We start from the raw sequence: 7500 nt of genomic DNA on the forward strand, positions 1-7500 counted from the left end.
ATGTTAAAACATTCACTGACATGAGCGTTAGCAAAACTCAGAGCCATGTGCCGTCTGATCTCCAGGGTTAGCTTGCTCTCTCATGCACTCGCTGGAGCTCCACTGGTCTCAAATCTGATCTGATGCCATGTACAGCCTGTTTTACCCCAGGGGCTGTTTAAATACCTTCCCATGGTACCTTGGTAGTGGTGAGATCATTTGACTTTGAGAAGGACTGGCTTTGAAATATAGAGAGGATTGTTGCTCTGCAGCTTCCAGAACATTAACACAATAGAACAGTGAAACCACTTTGTCATTTAACGCAGGAGAAATAACGCACCGCTGCCCAGAGATGTCTTATTACGTCTGCTTCCAGAACTTTCCTCTGGAGAAGGGCAGCTGACCATACCTGGGTCTCCAACCCAGAGCCAACAGGTGGCACACATGTGCCAGAGAACACTTGTGACCTTCCAGAGTAAGAGTGCTTGTCATACCACACCCCCGCTCCTGCAGGGGGCGGCGTCTCCATCTAAGAAGAGAAATGCTGCGTGGTCAGATGTTTAATGTTCTACTGAGAGACATACTGAGTCCCAACAAGGACATGGAGAAGGTGGAGATTGTGGAGAAGATGGAGAAGGTGGAGATTCAAAAGCACTTCACCTGCCTGAGGCACTGAAACCCTTCCTGTTCCATCCAGCGCCACTCAGCGTGTGATGCTTCCACTCTGTGTGGTCGAGCAGAACACTTACCTGAGGAGAAAAGAATGAGCCTGGATTTCAGGCTGAGCAACAGAAAGCCCTACAGACTTTGTATCTGATCTGCAGCTGAAATCCTGCCAGTGGTCCAGTACCAGGGGTCATGTGACACATGTCAGATCACAGTCATCAGTTAATCCTGCTTTCCATCAGATTGATGCAGTACTGGAATTTATCTGACACTCTTACCCAAAGCATCTTGCAATACTCACTGAACACACAACTCACTTGTGTGATGTGAGTTGTGTGTGTGAGTTGTGTGTGATGTGTGTGTGTAATGTGTGTGTGTAATGTGTGTGTGTGTGTGTGAGTTGTGTGATGTGAGTTGTGTGATGTGGGTTGTGTGTGTGTGTGTGTGTGAAGTGTGTGTGTGATGTGTTTGGTGTGAGTTGTGTGTGTGATGTGACTGTGAGTTGTGCGTGATGTGAGTTGTGTGTGTGTGATGTGTGTGTGAGTTGTGTGATGTGAGTTGTGTGACTGTGAGTTGTGCGTGATGTGAGTTGTGTGTGTGAGTTGTGTGATGTGAGTTGTGTGTGTGTGTGTGAGTTGTGTGATGTGAGTTGTGTGTGTGTGTGGTGTGAGTTGTGTGTGTGTGTGTGAGTTGTGTGATGTGAGTTGTGTGAGTGTGTGAGTTGCGTGATGTGAGTTGTGTGTGTGTGTGTGTGTGTGTGTGTGTGTGAGTTGTGTGATGTGAGTTGTGTGTGTGTGTGTGTGTGTGTGTGGTGTGTGTGTGGTGTGAGTTGTGTGTGTGATGAGTGCATGAGTTGTACGATGTGAGTTGTGTGCGTGATGTGTGTTTGTGTGATGTGTATGTGTGAGTTGTGTGATGTGAGTTGTGTGTGTGTTGTGTGTGTGTGTGTGTGATGTGTTGTGTGTGTGTGTTGTGTGTGTGTGTGATGTGAGTTTTGTGTGTGTGTGTGTGTGTGTGTGTGTGGTGTGTGTGTGGTGTGAGTTGTGTGTGTGATGTGTGTGATGAGTGCATGAGTTGTATGATGTGAGTTGTGTACGTGATGTGTGTTTGTGTGATGTGTTGTGTGTGTGTTGTGTGTGTGTGTTGTGTGTGATGTGTGATGTGTTGTGTGTGTGATATGTGTGTGTGTGATGTGTGATGTGTTGTGTGTGTGATATGTGTGTGTGTGTGATGTGTGATGTGAGTTGTGTGTGTGTTGTGTGTGTGTGTGATGTGTGTGTGTGTGTGTGATATGTGTGTGTGTGATGTGTGATGTGTTGTGTGTGTGATATGTGTGTGTGTGTGTGTGTGATGTGTGTGTGTGTGATGTTATCACACTGCTCTGCTGTTACTTTGATTTGCTTTCAAGCTCCATATCAAACAACTACACTTGCATCATTCTACCAGTTTAACAGAGTGCTCACCAACCTTTCTGCTCTCAGTGTGTGTGTGTGTGTGTGTGTCCCACCAGCATCAAACCATCTGTCAACCACATCCATCTACACTGTTTACCCCCGCCTCCACGCCTCTGCCCACCCACACCCCCCACTGGGCTTGGAGAGACCCAGTGTGAGTGTTTAGTCAGGCGCAGAATCTACCATTGTGAGGGGTGTTCCTGTGTGTGTGTGTGTGTGTGTGTGTGTGTGTATGTGTGTGTGTGTGTGTGTGTGTGTGTGAGAGAGTTCGTGTTTTAGACAGACAGAGAGGTAGAACGAGAGAAAGAGAAAGAGGTGGAGAGAGTGAGAGCAAGAGAGAGAGCGAAAGAGAGAGAGAGAGAGAGAGAGAGGGAGAGAGGGAGAGAGAGAGAGAGAGGGAGAGAGAGAGAGGGAGGGAGAGAGAGGGAGAGAGAGAGGGAGAGAGAGGGAGGGAGGGAGAGAGAGAGAGAGAGAGAGAGAGAGGGAGGGAGAGAAAGGGAGAGAGAGAGAGAGAGAGAGAGAGAGAGAGAGAGAGAGAGAGAGAGAGAGAGAGAGAGAGGATAGTCTCTAATCTGCTTGTTCTAAATCTCTGGTGGTATATACAGTGTCCTGCACCCAGATATCAGATGATTGTTTATTTGGATGTTACTGTTTTTTAAATGAAGATTTTTTTCCTGCCTGTTCAGCATAATTTGCGGTAAGAAAAGTTCTGATGTCTTTTGTTGTTGGTTTTATGCTGAATGCTCTGGGTGGACCTCTGTCACACGTGCGTGGTACGTGCGAGCTGTACTTTTGCTGTGGTGTGTGAACGTGTTCCAACGCCTGTGCTGCTACGTGTCTGTCTAAATGAGCGAAGAGGTCGGCATGACGAAGGACAAGGTCCCTGTGGTGAACATTAACGGTGCTGAACGGTGTTTATATGCAGAGCTGGGCTGAGCTGGGCTGAGCTGGGCTGGGCTGGGCTGGGCTGAGCTGGGCTGGGCTGGGCTGGGCTGGGCTGGGCTGGGCTGGGCTGAGCTGAGCTGGGCTGGGCTGGGCTGTCAGGTGTGCCAAGCCCTGGACTGGCTGGGTGTTCTAAAAGAGCAGCAAGAGAACGCATGGCCACAAAATGGATGGATGGATGGATGGATGGATTTAAAAAGGAGTAGAGACGTATAGATAGTATCATTATACTATAGGTAGAAGATACCAGTTTACAGTGTTGTCAGTAGACAGCTGGTACTTCACTGCTTGTTAAAGTACGCAGTATTCCACAGAATAATAAAAGGGATTTGCAGTATAGTACACTGTATGTTTAACTTCTTCACACACACACACACACACACACACACACACTCACACACCCACACACACCCACACACACACTCGCACACACACACACACACACACACACACACTCGCACACGCACACACACGCACACACACACACACACCCACACCCACACACACACACACACACACACACACACACACACACACACACACACACACATATAAGCGTTTAACATGTACAGTATTGTAGGTTAATTCCTTTGATGAACAGTATTAGCTAAGCTACATGTTTTGTCAAGTAATGCATAGCTTTGCTAACTACAGCAATGATCAGACTACAGTGGTGGTCTGACAACAGTGATCAGACTACAGTGGTAGTCTGACAGTTTTGAGTGTTGGTCTGAAGGGTCATGATCAGTTCATCTCTTTGTAGAGGAACTAACATTTATTTATTCCTTCATGTCGGAAGGAATAGTCACAGGAATGTCACAGAGATATATTTATTTTTGAGAATACTCACACACACACACACACACACACACACACACACACACACACACACACATACAAAACATCAAATATTGATCAGGACACAAGCAATTATTTCTAGAGAAAACACAGTGAAATGATCACGTTGATCAAAACATCTGAGTGATATTAAGCCCACGGTTACATGGATCTGAACTTTAACCCCACGGTTAAGTGGGTCATGGTTATGTGAAGCACCTCCTTTTATATTTAATGAACATTCTCTCCATCAGTCTATCCTAATGGTTTCTCTCTCTCTCTCTCGCTCTCTCTCCCTCTCTCTCGCTTTCTCTCTCTCTCTCTCTCTGTCTAAATGGATGACCGAGAGTCCAGACTCACTATGTTATTTGTACGGCCTCCAGCCGCTGTTGTGTTTTCAGTCCTGTACGTCAGGTCAGTAGCAGGTGACCCAGGCTGGTATGTGGAATCAGAAAGGCCTGCTGATGGACTTGGATAGGAGAGTCTCCAACGCTGATAAGATATGACAGCTCTGGGAGTTTAACAGAGTTTAACAGAGCAGCTGCTTTGCTTTGTGTTGATGAGAGAAAAGTTTCTTTCTGGAGTCCCAGGAGACAGAAAAAACGTCAAGGCTCAGCACAGTTCCAAAAATAAAACGTTCATATACTGCATTGTAAAGAAGAAACTCTCTCTCTCACTCTGTCTCCCACTCTCTCGCTCTCACTCTCTCTTTCTCACTCTCTCTCTCTTTTACATCCACACTCTCTCTCTCTCACTCTCTCTCTCTCTCTCTCTCTCTCTCTTTTACATTCACACTCTCTCTCTCACTCTCTCTCTCTTTCTCACTCTCTCTCTCTCTCTTTTACATTCACACTCTCTCTCTCTTACATTCACACTCTCTCACTCTCTCTCTCTTTCTCACTCTCTCTCTCTTTTACATTCACACTCTCTCTCTCACTCTCTCTGTCACTCTCTCTCTCTCTCTCTCTTTTACATTTACACTATCTATCCTCTTTGTCTTCTGCCATCTCTTCTATTTTCTGTGTATAGTGTGTAGAGTTGTGAACAGGACCCACTGTGAGAAGCGTGAGTAGAGATGTGGACACCTGGAGCCTCGTCATTCACACCTCTCAAAGCCGTCATACCATTACGCTTTTACACGCGTACGTACACGTCTGTTCTCAGTGCTGAACATGTTATACTTGTGTTGGTGTATACAGTATAAAACACACTGATGTTTTATGTTGATTTATATCAGGAATCCTGCTGGTCACTTTGACAGAGAGAGTTGCATTTCAGAGAATAAGGAGTTATTAGATTATTGGTCATTTTTTTCAATTACACTAACTTCTGTGGTATTACCTGGGGCCGTGATGGGGTCGTGTTGAGGTCATGTTTGGGTTGCATTGAGGTAATCTCATTCATCTGATCAGATAATATACTGAGATCTTCTGAATTACATTAAATCTTACAGATACTTGCAATCAAAAAGATTCAATTTAGTAATTAAACTAAGCTAAAATGTTAATCTGAGAGTACATCCAATACATGGAGCTCGTAGGAGCTTTCAGCCTTCCAGAGGCTGTAGACACCTGCTGGATTCGTTCTCCTGGACGGTACTGTGTGCTGGTCAGACCGACAGACAGACGCTGAGGTGTGAAGCCTGCAGAGGCCACGTCTCAGGCACATAGCACACACTGCACACATAACAGAGCATCACTTAGTATTCTGCACAGCACAGGACAGCTGTCTAATACACCACACTTCTCTCTGACAGAATATCCTCTATACTAGGATACTGCCTGTATATTACATTTAACTTAATCAGCTAATTTAAAGCCCCTCAAGACCTGAATCATGAGGAAACAGGGAAGAAAAACACGTCCCTGTGCAGGCGAGGGGTTAATCCAGGTTAATCCAGGTCAATCCAGGTCAATCCAGGTCAATCCAGGTACAGGATTTGGAATCTGTCATATGAGGATTGGTAACCCGAGTAACAAGGTAAGGAACTGAAGGTCAGAGGTGATGTCCTGTGTTCTCCACTCTTCTGATTTAGTTAGTTTTAGCTGGTGGATTACACTGGAACAGGAAGGTTGGATTATGTATTTTAATACATAAAGATTGTTGAAAGAAATGAACAGGAAAGGAAATGTTTGTGTGATGAAACACATGTTGGTATGGACGGTCTGAGGACAGCAGTGTTCGCTTGGACTTCTCTACACCTGCACTGACCTTTCATTAACAACCCCCACAGCAGACCGGCCAGTGAGCTAAACACTGCACTGGGATGCACTGGGATGCACTGGGATGCACTGGGATGCACTGGGACTGCACCTGGAGTGTACTAACCCCTCTATAACATTTTAAAATAAAAGAAAGGATCTCATGTTTTTCTTTATACACTGATTAAGATAATTATGCAAATTCGGTCATCTGCTCAGCAGTAAACTAATTGGTAATCTGATAATCTAATTGGTATCTGATAATAATCTGGTAATAATATAAGATTCTTAGAAACATGGATCATTGTGTTGGAAAGCACAACCCAGCTCTTACTGAGGGATTGTGAAGTGTCCCTCAAACTACATGGACATCACCGTAATGAAATGTCCGTGGGGTCTGTATTTCAGTTTCCATTTGATGGCACCTGTGGTTGGGTTTGTGTCTGAGATGAGCATACTATCATCTTCCTCACCTCAGACACAATCAATACAGTGCTGTGTGTTTTCAGTAGTATCCTCCAAGAATGACCACGTGACCAATTAGACCCGCCCAGTTCACTCTGTTCTGGGTACAGAGTGAGCTGATATAAAACTGTTCTGGGTACACAGTGGGCTGATATAAAACTGTTCTGGGTACAGAGTGAGCTGATATAAAACTGTTCTGGGTACAGAGTGAGCTGATATAAAACTGTTCTGGGTACACAGTGGGCTGATATAAAACTGTTCTGGGTACACAGTGGGCTGATATAAAACTGTTCTGGGTACAGAGTGAGCTGATATAAAACTGTTCTGGGTACAGAGTGAGCTGATATAAAACTGTTCTGGGTACACAGTGGGCTGATATAAAACTGTTCTGGGTACACAGTGGGCTGATATAAAACTGCTGCAAAATGGAAAGACAGTTTTAAAAAAGTGATGCATTTCAGTTACTCACAACAGGGCTAGAGCTAGGGTGGCAAAGATTTATGGATATGGGATTTGAAGTCAATTTTCTAAATCCAACATTCCTGTTCCAACATTCCTATTCTTTTTTAACATTCTGTCAGAATCCCTATAGTAACCTTTTATTCCAGGATTCCTGTTCCCTGCACTGGGCATCTCTGGTCTGCAGGTTTCGGCTCAGGGTCTGTTCACCCACGTGGTCTGGAGTCCTGGAGATTATTTTATAAGTATACTGCTCAAAATTCCAAGCTGGGACTGAACCAAATATTTGTGTGTGGGGGTGTGTGGAGGGGCGGGGTGAGTGGGTGTGTGCATGTGTGTGTGTGCATATGTGTGTCTGCCACTGAACATGGCAACACACACAGCCAACACACAGCCAACAATCTTATTCCTGTTTAATAGACCTCTCACTTTTTATTTATGTCTTCACACCAGGGTGTGTGTGTGTGTGTGTGTGTGAGTGCGTGTGTGTGTATGCG

General features: G+C 45.1%; 1 protein-coding gene across 2 annotated transcripts in view; it reads left to right on the plus strand.

Moving 5' to 3' along the window:
• Positions 1–7500, plus strand: part of sv2bb (synaptic vesicle glycoprotein 2Bb) — a 37249-nt gene that overhangs the window by 3005 nt on the left and 26744 nt on the right. Inside the window, exon 1 of one of the 2 annotated variants that reach the window (XM_035532444.1) lies at positions 2687–2796. The exons of the other annotated variant lie outside the window; for it this stretch is intronic. The gene's annotated coding sequence lies outside the window, so the exon portion shown is untranslated. Of the gene's footprint in view, positions 1–2686; positions 2797–7500 lie in introns of those variants that run through there. 2 annotated transcript variants of the gene reach the window in all.

This window comes from Electrophorus electricus, chromosome 12, assembly GCF_013358815.1.
Source record: "Electrophorus electricus isolate fEleEle1 chromosome 12, fEleEle1.pri, whole genome shotgun sequence".
Lineage (NCBI taxonomy): Eukaryota > Metazoa > Chordata > Actinopteri > Gymnotiformes > Gymnotidae > Electrophorus > Electrophorus electricus.